We start from the raw sequence: 15,392 nt of genomic DNA on the forward strand, positions 1-15,392 counted from the left end.
TTCACTCAGATTCCACACACAATGGTGTCCTATTTTCTCAATAAATATACGCGTGGATATTGCAGGGGTCAGTTAACGTTCAGTAGGGATGCAGTCCCATGACGTCAGTCGAGAACGGTTGAATCGTCCAGGAGATGTCAGCAGTGTTAAATGCTGTCAAGAACGTCTTCCTGTCGGTCATGGCACTCCGCACTGCCGTTTTCGACAGCGAAATGTGCGGAATTCGAAGCCTCAGGGAAAGGGGTGGTATCATTGATACCTTTTCGCGTGGATTCTGGGGGACGGTGTGTCTGAAATGATTTCTTCGGGCACTCATCGCTCACAAGAAAACCGTCTAAATCTGGGTAAGAGGGTCTGTGACGACCTTCGCATAGGATGACCCGATCCTGGTGGCGTTGGGCACCTTGTGGTGAATTTGGCGCCATTATGACAAAATTAATCCGGCTTACACGTCGCACGAACTACAGAGCTGTGGTCTTGTTTTCGAATGTGTTGACGCCAAGGGTGACGTCATAGGGCGTTATGGTTTTGTACCATTTGGGAGGAAGGTTTTAGGCACCTTTGAGCCAAATTTCAAACTTCTGCGTCGCAATGGGAGACAGGGTTTCGCAAAAGTGTTCCTTTGACTCTGTTACACAGTGTATGTGTTTGGTTTAGGATTTCTACCTGCAAGCACAGTCGGGGATGCATCGTAGAGTTGCATAGTATTGCTTCCAATAACAATCAGAAAAAATATTTCTTCGATATTTGCTTGAAAAGTATGCAAGGGAATACGCTAAATTTCGCCGTAATTTATGTGGCAGTATACCAACAGTTGAAACCGTGCGGAGCCGTTTCATCAACATTTGAAACAACGATTTAGTTTCTTGTGATTCTGCGTGTTTATTTAATATCTAACAGCCACAGTTCTCGCGTTTTAGTTTGCGTCGGAAAGTAAACCCATTTTGTGACGTATACAAGTTTCTAATCAGGGGCAAATTATTTAGTTTCACCTGAGTGCTTCGGTAATTAGGTTTTTGATTCTCAGCGTCTTAAACTATTACACGTAGTGCTTGTGTTTTTTTCAGGGCGTACAGTAGATTTCCGTAGCGAGAGTTGATAATCGTCTGTTTGTTTGTTTGTACTGAAAGCTTGTGACCGCTTGTTGGCGTTTGTCAGCCAGCCAGCCAGCCAGCCAGTGAGTCAGGCAGCAGTAGCCGGCCGCGACGCAAGCAGCAACAGGCAGGTAACCGATTTTGTGACTTTTACGAGTACCTAACCAGAAGCGAATTTTCTAATATCATCTGTGTGCTTTAATAGTTTAGTTTCTTGTGTTTCTGGGTGTTTATTTAGTATCTAATAGCCACAGATCTCGCGGTTTCGTTTACGTCGTAAAGCAAACCGATTTTGTGACATATTACAAGTTCCTAATCAAGCGCGAATTATTTAGTTTCACCTGAGTGCTTCTGTAGTTTAGTTTTCGAATCTCTGCGTGTTAATCTAATTTATTAGACAAAGTACCTCCGTTTTCGTCAGGGTCTACAGTAGAGTTGCGCAGCAGGGGCCCGTCGGGGTAGCCGAGCGGTTCTGGCGCTACAGTCTGGAACTGCGAGACCGCTACGGTCGCAGGTTCGAATCCTGCCTCGGGCATGGATGTGTGTGATGTCCTTAGGTTAGTTAGGTTTATGTAGTTCTAAGTTCTAGGGGACTGATGACCACAGCAGTTAAGTCCCATAGTGCTCAGAGTCATTTGAACCATTTTTGCGCAGCACATACCGATAGTCTGTTTATCTGCATAGTTTAGTTTTCCACAGTCTTTAGTGTGGACAGGAATTGCGATTGTTGTGTGCGGGTGCGAGTCGAATTCGTGACACTTCGCTCTCAGCTTCAGGCTGTGATGGCATCTGTTACACAGCTTGAGCTGCAGTGAATGGGCCGGCCGTGGGGATCCGACGGACGCCCAGCATGGATGAGTCCTCCGATCGGTCCTCACCGGTGGACAGCCCAGTTACTGCTCGCACTGAGGCTGACCCCTCACTTGTGGTCGAGTGGGAGGTCTCCCCGAGGCGTAGCAGGCTGCGAAAAACTTCCCAGGTGGCCTCTCGTAAGGCCTCCGTCAGATGCTGTCGCCTGTCCTGTTTCAGAGGAAACCTCTCAGCCTGCAAGATCCGGACAGTCACGGTGGGATTATTGATAGTTGGGAGCTCCAACATTAGGCACATTATTGGGCGCCTTAGGGACTTGGCTGACAAGGAGGGTAAGAAAACCAATTTGTACCCTGTGTGCTTACCGGGTGGAGTCATTTCAGATGTGGAACGGATCCTCCCGGATGCCATGAAGAGCACAGGGTGCAGCCAACTGCAGGTGGTTGCTCACGTCGGTACCAATAATGTGTGGATCAGAAGGGATTCTCTCTAGTTTCGAGCGGCTAACAGAAGTGGTGAAGGCTGCCAGTCTTGCTTGCAAGATGAAAGCAGAGCTGACCGTTTGCAGCATAGTCGACAGTACCGATTGCGGACCTCTGGTACAGAGCCGAGTGGAGGGTCTGAATCAGAGGCTCAGACGGTTCTGCGACCGTGTAGGCTGCAGATTCCTCGAAAGGCCAAAGGGTGGTTGGGTTTTGGGTTCCGCTGCATAGGTCAGGTGTCCACTATACGCAGGAGGCGGCTACACGGGTAGCAGGGGCATTGTGGCGTGGACTGGGCGGTTTTTTAGGTTAAGGGTCTCCGGAAAACACAAGAAGGGCTTCAGCCACAAAGGGTGCAGGCCGAACACAGGAAGAACGTAGATACATGAACCATCGGATAATAGTTGTAAATTGTCGTAGCTGCATCGGAAACGTACCAGAACACCAAGCGATAATAGAAACCACTGATGCTCAAATCGTTGTAGGCACTGAAAGCTGGCTAAAGTCAGAGATAAGCTCAGTAAAAATTTTTGCGAAGAACCTACCTGTGTTCCGAAAGTATAGGCTAAACACGTTTGGCGGTGCCGTGTTTGTTGCTATTAAAAGTAGTTTATATTGTCGCGAAATTGAAGTAGATATTTCCTGTGAGTTAGTATGGGCAGAGGTCATTGTTGGCAACCGGTATAAAATAATAATTGGATCCTTTTACCGACCTTCCAATTCAGAAGATACAGTTGCTTAAAGGTTCAAAGAAAACTTGAATTTGATTCCAAACAGGTACCCGATTATAGCTGGTGGTGAGTTAAATTTACCGTCGATATGTTGGCGAAAACACATGTTTAATTCCGGAGGCACGCATAAAACACCACCCGAAATTGTACTAAACGTATTCTCTGAAAATTATTTCGAGCAGTTGGTTCATGAACCCACGCGAATAGTAAACGGTTGTGAAGACAAACTTGAACTCTTAGCAACAAATAATCCTGAGTTAATAACGGATACAGGGATTAGTGAACACAGGGTTGTCGTAGCGCGACTGAAAATTGTAACCCCCAAATCCTCCAAAAATAAACGAAAAATATACCTAGTCAAAGAAGCAGATAAAAGTTCACTTGACACCTTCCTGAGAGACAATCTCCATTGCTTCCAAATTAATGATATAAGTGTAGACCAGATGCTTGAATTCAAAGAAATAGAAAATGGGTCAGAACACTGTTGCAGGAACAACGAGAAAAACATACCAAATTTAAACAGACGAAAGATCCTAAAGATTGGCGGTCTTTTACAGAAGCTCGAAATTTAGCGCGGACTTCAATGCGAGATGCTTATAACAGTTTCCACAACGAAACTTTTGCCGCGCGGGATTATCCGAGCGGTCTAGGGCGCTGCAGTTACGGACTGTGCGGCTGGTCTCGGCGGAGGTTCGAGTCCTCCCTCGGGTATGGGTGTGTGTGTTTGTCCTTAGGACAATTTAGGTTAAGTAGTGTGTAAGATTAGGGACTGATGACCTTAGCAGTTAAGTCTCATAAGATTTCACACACATAAAAAATATATATATAAGAAAACTTTGTCTCGAAGCCTGGCAGAAAATCCAAAGAGATTCTGGTCGTATGTGAAGTATGTTAGCGGCAAGAGACAATCAGTGTCTTCTCTGCGCTATAACAGTGCTGCCAAAGCAGAGTTACTAAACACAGCCTTCCGAAATTCCTTCACAAAAGAAGACGTAGTAATATTCCAGAATTCGAATCTAGAACAGCTGCCAACATGAGTAACGTAGAATAAAAATCCTCGGAGTAGTGAAGCAACTTAAATCAATAAAAGCAAGTCTTCTGTTCCAGACTGTATACTACTCAGGTTCCTTTCAGAGTATGCTGATGCATCAGCTCCATACTTGACAATCATATACAACCGTTCGCTCGACGAAAGATCCATACCCAGAGACTGGAAAGTTGAACACGTCACACCAATATTCAAGAAAGGTAGTAGGAGTAATCCACTTAATTACTGGCCCATATCATTAACGTCGATATGCAGTAGGATTCTGCAACATATATTGGGTTCGAACATAATGAATTACCTCGAAGAAAACAGTCTATCGACAGTCAGCATGGGTTTGGAAAACATCGTTCTTGTGAAACATAACTAGCTCTTTATCCGTATGAAGTGTCGAGTGCTATTTCTATTCGCAATCAATTAAAATCGAATGAACAAAGATTTCAAACAGAAAAAGAATGAAAGGAGGAAGAACGAGAGGAAGTGAAGTTGATATGATGGTTAAAATGATTTGACAAACGGATAGAAGTAAAAAATTACATTCATACCAGTTAACTGAATAAAAATGATGACGAAAAGCATTTCAATACAGATTTAAAAGAAAATGAAATTTGAGACAGTTGACAAGTTTCAAACCCATTACCTTCTGCATACGAAGGCCTTACCCTACCCATTACGCCTCGCAACCACCCCATACGAATCTATTTTCTTCACGGTACTGAGCATAACGCAAAATTCCTAATTTTTTTTCGTAAATTGGTCGCGAACAAGAGCCCACGAGAATGAATGGCTGTAGAGTGTGATACGTGGGAGCCTAACCTACATAACGACGTGGATGGCTTCAAAAAGCTGATCCCACCGTTGGCGACCTCTCCTTGTAAGTCCGGAAGGGACAGCGGGTGGAGCTGTTGCCCTGCCTTGGCGTCAAAACGGTGACTTCTACTGTCATCTCCATGTGGCGACCTCAGTCAGCATAGCTTCTCCGTCCTGGTAGATCTGTGATACTGAGAATAATTGCGGTACAAAATGTCCAGTCTTACAAGTGGCAGTGGCGCACTTGTTATGCATATGTGCTTCTATGAGTGACCTAACCTAGAACACCACTGCCACTGCCCGTGTGGAAATATGTCTTGCACTTTGCTGTACAAGTTTGTAGAGGGCTGCTGAGTCCGCCGCTTCTGCAAGCTTACCTGCCTTGAAACACTGTAACGGCCTTGTTGAAATATTTCAGTAACAACAACATCCCGTGCTCGCCTACTGTCGGCGACACCACTCTGGCTTATACTGATGTGCCCATATATGGTCGGTGTATTACATTATCCCTCTCTACTAACAAGACCTTTCCGTCAGGAACACGTTAAAACCAGTTTCATATTATACCCCACGTGCGTACAAGGTACAGAGAAAATTTATAACCAAAACAACAAGCAAATTGCCCACATGGCTTACATACTGGTTCCAATCTCACTTACGATGCTCCTTTTCTTACTTTACTTATTAGTCTATTTGTCACATTTGTTTTGTGCCTCTCCCAATTTAATCTTTATGGCGTGTTCTGCTGTATCTTATCGCATTCACACCACAGGCAGAGGCAACAAAAGCTCGAATCTTGGAAGGACACTAACCAACACATCATAGATGTAGGGCTGGGAGAAATCACTGAACGTTTACTGCCTACTATTCTTTACAGTTTATTTACCAACAATACAAGGCTCAACTAAAAAACACATTAAAGACTAAACTTGTGAAACACCAGAATTGGATCAATTTAGATATTCCTTAAAGCCTATTCCAAAAAAAATTAAAGTTCATCAAAACATTAACTATTAATAATTTACACTGAAAGTCATGCTCAGGCACCCCTGAAAATGACAGTACAGTAATAGAGCGGCCCGAAGTCAGGGCACAAACTCACAGCCGACACAACGGATTATATATGTAGATGTAAACATCCGGATCCAGTCCCCCAGTGTTAACAAGCCAACAGAGGGTAGATAGTGCTCTGCGTCATATACTGCAGAGCTCACTTAAACAACAAACAGGTTACATAAAACCAAAGCCTTTGTCCCGGTTCTAAAAGAAATCCAATAACTAATATTAAGTTGAGAGTAAAGCGCTTCTGAATTCTTGTGGTATTAGTTAAAGTTAACAGGTTGGAGCGAAATACACACTTACATAGCTTGAATTGATATCCGTCAAGAATCAAAATTTTTAGTATCTTAAATGTAGACCGAACATAGCAATAGCCTGTTATAAGTGTAAAGGTCAATGATTTTAAGGACTTCAGTTGCCATCATGGAATTTTCATAGTACGGGTTACGTTTCAGTTAACAGAGGCAAGCATCATTTAAGCGTCATACTAAAATTCCAGTTATTTTTCTTAGAGGTTGTTGTGGTAACTAAGAAACAAAAAAAAATGGTTCAAATGGCTCTGAGCACTATGGGACTTAACATCTTTGGTCATCAGTCCCCTAGCACTTAGAACTACTTAAACCTAACTAACCTGAGGACATCACACACATCCATACCCGAGGTAGGATTCGAACCTGCGACCGTAGCAGTCGCGCGGTTCCGCACTGAGCGCCTTAACCGCGAGACCACCGCGGCCGGCTGACTAAGAAACAACTTAATACCCCTAAATAAAGTGAATCTCTTCTCTAAAGGCCAACACAGTGACTATATGTGAGAATTAGCCTCAGGCCTCTAGATTTTAATTTGAGACCAAAAAATTTTAAGAACATTTACACTAAACATAAGCAAATATCCCCACTGGAGAGAGTTAACATATGCCGTAGACGCTTTCAGAATCACTTTAAACGAATACAGGGGGTCGCAGCAGAGCAAAAATTTAAAAAACCAAGCGGAAGACGAGCGCCAAGCTGCTTCAAACACAACCAACAGCAGGCTGTGGAGACAAGTCACTGGAGAACAAACAAATGGCGCTCACCGTAAACACAAGAAAGCAGAACTTGGCTCTTTTCTCGACCGGGGAACCCGAGGAAGACGTTGACTCGGTGTGGTGAAGGCATTCCGGTCGTCTATCGCAGGAGGGGACACGACCGCTGCGCTTCGCCAACAAATTCTCTGCGAGGAACCCGGGTACTGCGCGAACAAATATAGCTGACATGTCCGAAAGAACACACGCCATCTGCGTATAGTTAAGGTTAACCGGCCACTGGCCTTCTTCTTCCGTGCGGATGCACACGCATTGCCCGAACTCTTACGGGACTCGGTAAGATTATCTGCCGCGAATAATGAGTGTAGTGGGCAGGGCACTACGAACATAGTGTGTGGACATCAAGTTGGGAGTGTGGGTCTCACGGGGAGCGTGCAAGGGATAAACCCCTGCAGTCGCGCTATCCTTTGTGTCCTCGGTGGCTCAGATGGATAGAGTGTCTGCCATGTAAGCAGGAGATCCCGGTTTAGAGTCCCGCTCGGGGCACACATTTTCTACTGTTCCCGTTGATGCATATCAAAGCCTGACGACAGCTAAAGATACTGATTTAATTATCATTTCATTCTAGAAAGCTGCATGGTCACCGATGGTATCTGTTTTTTCGGACATGTCCGAAAGAACAGATACCATCTCCATATAGCATGGTGGATTGCCTCCAAACGACTAAGTCTCTACAGGCAACCGATACATGCTCCGCAGTGTCGAAAAACATTGTGAATGGAACTGCATGTAATAATCATCTAGGTTCAGGTTCTGTGCAAAAGAAAATTGCATGATCGATAGCAAATACTGCAAAAATGATTGGACACCTAGTTCAGGCATTGTAAGGCTCAATTTAATGATATTACCACATCTATAATGCCGCATTATTGTAAAATGGGTAACTCTGTTTTGTTCACATTACAACAGTATCTAAATATGTACACTCCTGGAAATGGAAAAAAGAACACATTGACACTGGTGTGTCAGACCCACCATACTTGCTCCGGACACTGCGAGAGCGCTGTACAAGCAATGATCACACGCACGGCACAGCGGACACACCAGGAACCGCGGTGTTGGCCGTCGAATGGCGCTAGCTGCGCAGCATTTGTGCACCGCCGCCGTCAGTGTCAGCCAGTTTGCCGTGGCATACGGAGCTCCATCGCAGTCTTTAACACTGGTAGCATGCCGCGATACCGTGGACGTGAACCGTATGTGCAGTTGACGGACTTTGAGCGAGGGCGTATAGTGGGCATGCGGGAGGCCGGGCGGACGTACCGCCGAATTGCTCAACACGTGGGGCGTGAGGTCTCCACAGTACATCGATGTTGTCGCCAGTGGTCGGCGGAAGGTGCACGTGCCCGTCGACCTGGGACCGGACCGCAGCGACGCACGGATGCACGCCAAGACCATAGGATCCTACGCACTGCCGTAGGGGACCGCACCGCCACTTCCCAGCAAATTAGAGACACTGTTGCTCCTGGGGTATCGGCGAGGACCATTCGCAACCGTCTCCATGAAGCTAGGCTACGGTCCCGCACATCGTTAGGCCGTCTTCCGCTCACGACCCAACATCGTGCAGCCCGCCTCCAGTAGTGTCGCGACAGGTGTGAATGGAGGGACGAATGGAGACGTGTCGTCTTCAGCGATAAGAGTCGCTTCTGCCTTGGTGCCAATGATGGACGTATACGTGTTTGGCGCCGTGCAGGTGAGCGCCACAATCACGACTGCATACGACCGAGGCAAACAGGGCCAACACTCGGCATCATGGTGTGGGGAGCGATCTCCTACACTAGCCGCACACATCTGGTGATTGTCGAGGGGACACTGAATAGTGCACGGTACATCCAAACCGTCATCGAACCCATCGTTCTACCATTCCTAGACCGGCAAGAGAACTTGCTGTTCCAACAGGACAATGCACGTCCGCATGTATCCCGTGCCACCCAACGTGCTCTAGAAGGTGTAAGTCAACTACCCTGGCCAGCAAGATCTCCGGATCTGTCCCCCATTGAGCATGTTTGGGACTGGATGAAGCGTCGTCTCACGCGGTCTGCACGTCCAGCACGAACGCTGGTCCAACTGAGGCACCAGGTGTAAATGGCATGGCAAGCCGTTCCACAGGACTACATCCAGCATCTCTACGATCGTCTCCATGGGAGAATAGCAGCCTGCATTGCTGCGAAAGGTGGATATACACTGTACTAGTGCCGACATTGTGCATGCTCTGTTGCCTGTGTCTATGTGCCTGTGGTTCTGTCAGTGTGATCATGTGATGTATCTGACCCCTGGAATGTGTCAATAAAGTTTCCCCTTCCTGGGACAATGAATTCACGGTGTTCTTATTTCAATTTCCAGGAGTGTATATTGTGTGCAATCTGATAATGTGCGCCCTGCCATCACCACATATTTCTTTTGTTGAACACCAGATTAGAAGGAGGAGCGAAGACAATGCATCACAAAAATATGAAATCGATGACAAGTATCATTAACAAACTGCTGCTGCATTTCGGGAAACTACGGCTCGTGAAAGTAAAACCTGTAATCAGCTTTGCCAACAACTAATTAAAGTACCACCACACACACAGGCACAACATAATTATTTCATCACCCAAGAAAGGTATATGGTATTCGATTTTAGGAGTGATAAAGTGCCTTATTACGACATATCACTTGAACTGCTGACGACATGGACAGTCACTCGTAAATAAATAAAATTGCTTATTTATTGCGAGACGTCTCATACCTTGCAAGCACAGTGAGGCATCAAATTAAATATTTCCACGCCTAGGTTGTCTGCACATCTTAAATAAATTATAGCTTAGCAGACGACGGTAGTTTGATTGCATTAAATTCATCTAAATATGTAACATTGGCTGCATATGGTCACTTAGCCACACGTAAGTAAGAAACAAGGGCTACTATGCTTTAATATATCTCGTTTTGACTACTTCCCATGCTCACCCAACTATCCACATCGCATACGTATATATCATTATAAATACACCGAAGAGTAAAATAAACTGGTACATCTGTATAATATTGTCTAGGGCCTACGTGAGCACACAGAAGTGCTGCAGCTCGACGTGGCATGGACACGACTAATGTCTGAAGTAGCGCTGGAGGGAAATAACACTATGAATCCTGCAGGGCTGTCCATAAATCCTTAAGAGTACGAGGGGGCTGTAGAACTCTTCCCAATAGCAAGTTGCAAGCCATCCCAGATATACTCATTAATGCTCGTGTCTGGGGAGTTTGGTGACCAGCGGATGTGTTTAAACTCAGAAGAGTGTTCCTGTAGCCAATCTATAGCAATTCTGGACGTGTGGGTTATTTCATTGTCCTGCTGGAATTTCCGAAGTCCGTCGGAATGCACAATGGACATAATAGATGCAGGTGATCAGACAGGATGTAAAACATACGTGTCGTCTGTTAGAGTCGGATGTAGACGTATTAGGGGTCCCATATCACTACAACTGGACACGCCCCAAACCTCTGCTGACAAGCAAGGCCCATGGATTCATGAGGTTGTCTCCATACCTGTACACGTCCATCCTCTCGATACAGTTTGAAACGACACTCTTGCGACCAGGCAGCATGTTTCCAGTCATCGACAGTCCAACGTCGGTGTTGACGGCCCCAGGCTAGGCGTAAGGCTTTGTGTCGCGGAGTTATCAAGGTTACACGAGTGGGCCTTCGGCTCCGAAAGTCTATATCGATGATGTTTCGTTGAATGGTTCGCAAGCTCACACTCGTTGATGGCCCAGCACTGAAATTTGCAGCAATCTGCGGAAGGATTGCATTTCTGTCACGTTGAACGATTCTCTTCAGTCGTCGTTAGTTCCTTTCTTGCAGGATCTTTTTCCGGCCGCAGCGATGTCGGAGATTTGATGTTTTACCGAATTCCAGATATCCACGGTGTACTCGTGAAAAGGTCGTACGGGAAAATCACCACTTCATCTCTATCCCTTATATGTTGTGTCCCATATTTCGTGCGCCAACGATAACACCACGTTCAGATTCACTTAAATCTTGATAACCTGGCATTGAAGCAACAGTAATCCATCTAACAACTACGCCAGACAATTGTTGTCTTATATAAGTGTTGCCGACCGCAGAGCCGTGTTCTGCCTGTTTACATATCTCTGCATTTGAATGCTCATGCCTGTATCAGTTTCTTTGGTGCTTCAGTGTAGGAGACATGTTTAGGAATTGTTTGGAAATTTAGAGTAGAATACAATTACAGATATTGTTGTATACCATATTTATTAATCCGACAGAAACATTTACACACATAAGATAATGGTTATTCTATTTCTGCTTGGTGTAGCTTTAATTGGGCACACATTGTTACGTGGAAATAGCAATACCAAATCGCATTTTCTGCATTCCGCATCATTGGTGCGTACACACAGACGTGTCATGACGCTACACCCACCTAATATTAGCTAACCCTTTCTGACCTGAATTATTTTCTACCACTTAAAAAAAACTTTTCTTTCAATTTATGTGGTCTTTAGGTCACAGTGAGCAAGAATTTTAATCACATTTTTGAAAAATATATTTTGGTGTATGATTTTTGAAATGACTTCAGTTGGAATCATTGGGACAATGGTGTGACATGTGAGAGCAAAGAATAAACATTTTTCCTTTTGACAGTTCACGTTTTATTTAATCAAAACTATACACATTTTACAAAATACACATTAAATTATGGAAATTTCAATTTTTTGGTACAGCAACATATTGTTTTAGTTAATACATGGCAACACTCAACGTATTACGTGAAAATCCCTGATACAGTTTTATACGCGTTAAGACAAAGTGAAACATTGCACTTTATACACTTCATCCTAGAACAGCTTTTTATACACAGTTTACATCTTGCTTTATCAGGGAGATGTTCTGGCCAGTGGCCTATACCATCATAGCCTACATCAGCAACTGGACGATTTGCTTTTCCTGTTCTCCTCTTCTTCGTTGGGTTTGGACTTGGTGAACTGGTTGGACTCCTTCTCTTTTTTGGTTCTGCTGTACCCCTCTTTAAAAAACCTTTTTTTGCCCACATTGTCTTCTGTACAACAGCCACGTGTTAACACATGCCATGTTGACGAGATGAAATATTATTCTGAGGTATAACAGATGGCCCTTGATATTTGTTCTATAGAATTGTACTAGCCTGTCATGCAGGTCAACACCCCCCTTAAAAGTGTTGCACTCTTTTACCATTACAGGTCTAGGGACATTCACGTTTTGCTTAGCAGCAACTGACCATCGTCTTACGTGGGGCTCTTGACTATTATATGTAGAAATAAGGTGAATTCCCTTTTTGTCAAGCCATTTTAGCACCGTGATGTTCTCACTTGTCTCTACTCTGTAATCATAAGACCCCGACCAGTTTGTTTCAAAGAACCATCTGTCTGCACAGAACACCCTGCCAGTCAATACTTTCTCAGAGTTACCACCTTGTAGATTCCCAGCTTCTTTAGTTCCAGAGCCAAATCATAGGAAGCAAACCAACTGTCAACAAATAATTTGTGATTTTGATGTTTAGGCAAATTATCTACAAGCCTCATGATGACGTTACGACTCATACCTAAATGGCAATCTTTCACTTTTGTCCCTTTACCCACATATATTTCAAAATCATACACAAAGCCACTTACTCCAGCCCATACAAATACTTTCAATCCATATCGGTGTGACTTGCTCGTTGTATATTGCAGCATAGATGTATAAGACTTGAGCGGAATCATCATCTCATCTACTGAAATGTACTCGTCTGACTCAATTTTCAAAAATTTATTTCTCAGAGGATCCACAAAAGGTCTAATTTTGAACAATTTGTCATAGTCTTTGTGTTCTCTAGTTACCATGTTATCATTATTGTTTACGTGTAAATAAGTCCTCAACTTACAAAATCGATCTCATGACATATGCCCAGCTATAGGCTCATAATGGGTAGAAGCAGCCCAGTACATCCTATACTTTGGCATTGGAACATCTCCAGCTAAAATGTGAATTCCACAAACTGTGACATCTCAATTGCAGATGTGTCGATGGACTTCCCGGTTTTTTGCATAGAATATAGATTTGTTTGATCTACTAGGTTGTGAGTGATGGTGCTATCAATAGATTTTTCAAAGTAATTCAGTGGGGTTAATTCCTCATTTGGCGGATCAGAAAATGTGGACTGACAGGTCTCATCTACTGGTTCCATATTTCTGTGTAGCCGACGTCTGCTTCTTACCTGCCATACAGGTAGATAACTTGGATTTTGTGCATCAAACGTACAGTGAGGGGAGTCTCGTGTAGGTCTTCCTCTTCATTGTCATATCTAAACAGTCTATATTTACAGTTTCATCAGCAAGATCTTCATCACCAAAAGCTCTTTCTCTAACATCAGCTTCCAAATTAGATTCCTGGTCTTCTTCAAAGTCAGCATCTTCAAAATAATATGTATCACTTTCCAAAATTGCGATAATTTCTGCATCTGTCAGCGACCGCGACATACCTACAAATAAAACACATAAAATTAGCAATTATTCGTGACTTATAGCCTACAAATTACAATCTAATATCACGAAAAATAACCATTAGCAGTATCTTCTTCAGATAATATGTTATATTTGTTTTTATAACACATTTAGAAGTGATTAAAGTGGATAGCAGAAACTAAATATCCGTGTAATCGACGGTAAACAACATCAGCATATGTTAAAGTATGCACATGACTAAAACCTACTGATTCCAAATGGAATCACTGTTGTCTCATTCTGAAAATTCTTATTTCGGAAACACATTCTAATAATTGAATATAAGCACATTATTCTCTAAATCTAAAACAACAGAAAGCGAGAAAAGCTAATATTTCTAAATGTAATACACACCTGTTATTATTTTACAAAGTTGCTATTGCAGACCGAAATAGGAATGCCAGGCGCACGTCAATAAACAACGGAAGATTGTGACCTAACAGTCGATTATTATCGACCAACAAGGTGCTACAATCTGTTGGCATAGAACAGAACTACATCTTATGATTCCATCTGAGAACATTTGCGGCGTAATATGGGCTCCACAAACCAGATTATTTGGTGATTCCAATTAGAATAACATGGTCAGAAATGGTTAAGTGCTGCCAGAACCTTACTTCAGCTTCTATGCATGTAGTGGAATAGAACTCACAATGGCATTTGGAATCCAAATAAAGAATAAACAGGATCTTACAGCTGGGAAGAGAACCGATCGTGTGCTTGAGCCTGTGCAACACTCTGTAAGGGTATTAAACACCAACATAGTATTTACAACATACTGCACTACCATTTGTGTCAATCACTACCATGTAGTATCAGTTAACGATTACCGCAAGGGTTGTAACTCATCTTTGATCTTTAGCAGTAAAGGAAGAAGACTGGACAGCCACCAGTGTTCAGTTTGTGTGGTAGTAGAAAGTATCATTAAAAGTGACAGTGTCTGTGTTTAAGCTGCAACCGCATTTATTACGATACAATGTCCTTCAGACATGCCTGTATTTGAAGATAAGCAGCAGGGGAAATCATGAGAGAGATTCACATTGTGTGAATACGTTCTAGCATCAGCTACGTATGACAAATCAAAATTTGTGCCGAAACTAGACTTGGCTCTGGGTTTCTCACTTCTCATGAACGCCTTCGTCAATCACTTGAATACCTATGTCCCCAGGGCCAGTCCAGACCTCAATTAGACACATAGTCACAATCCAAATGTTTGCACATTCGTGTAATTAAGCATAGGAAGACCAATACCATTTTTGTATCGTCATTTTTGCCCCTATAGGCTTGATTATATTATTAATGGCGAAAGTGTCTGTTTATTCAGTACATTTACTACAGTATAACGAACTTCATATGTGATTACAGACATGTCTGAAGGACGTAATAAACGCAGTTGCTGCATAAACACAGACCCTGTCGTTACTAATGGTATTATCATGCCTCGTTAGGCTAAAATGAGGAGACAAAAATAACATTTCTCTTTCTATGCTTAGTTTCACGAATGTGGGAGTATTTGAATTGTTACTATGTGACTTTGGAGATTTGGACTGGGAGTGGGGGCCATGTTCAGACAGCCAAATTATTTGTGGTGACCGTTCATGTCAAGCAGGACAGCCGGCCGCGGTGGTCTCGCGGTTCTAGGCGCGCAGTCCGGAACCGTGCGACTGCTACGGTCGCAGGTTCGAATCCTGCCTCGGGCATGGATGTGTGTGACCTCCTTAGATTAGTTAGGTTTAAGTAGTCCTAAGTTCTAGGGGAC

At 43.7% G+C, this 15,392-nt stretch overlaps 1 protein-coding gene across 2 annotated transcripts in view; it reads left to right on the forward strand.

Moving 5' to 3' along the window:
* Window positions 1–1,175: 1,175 nt before the first annotated feature.
* The window catches only part of LOC126278680 (ankyrin repeat and IBR domain-containing protein 1-like), a 579,195-nt gene continuing 564,978 nt past the window's right edge, over window positions 1,176–15,392 (forward strand). Inside the window, exon 1 of one of the 2 annotated variants that reach the window (XM_049978928.1) lies at window positions 1,176–1,225. The gene's annotated coding sequence lies outside the window, so the exon portion shown is untranslated. The remainder of the gene's footprint in view (window positions 1,226–15,392) is intronic. The other variant, XM_049978932.1, reaches the window with a different exon arrangement.

Source organism: Schistocerca gregaria, chromosome 6 (assembly GCF_023897955.1).
Source record: "Schistocerca gregaria isolate iqSchGreg1 chromosome 6, iqSchGreg1.2, whole genome shotgun sequence".
In the NCBI taxonomy this organism is placed as follows: domain Eukaryota; kingdom Metazoa; phylum Arthropoda; class Insecta; order Orthoptera; family Acrididae; genus Schistocerca; species Schistocerca gregaria.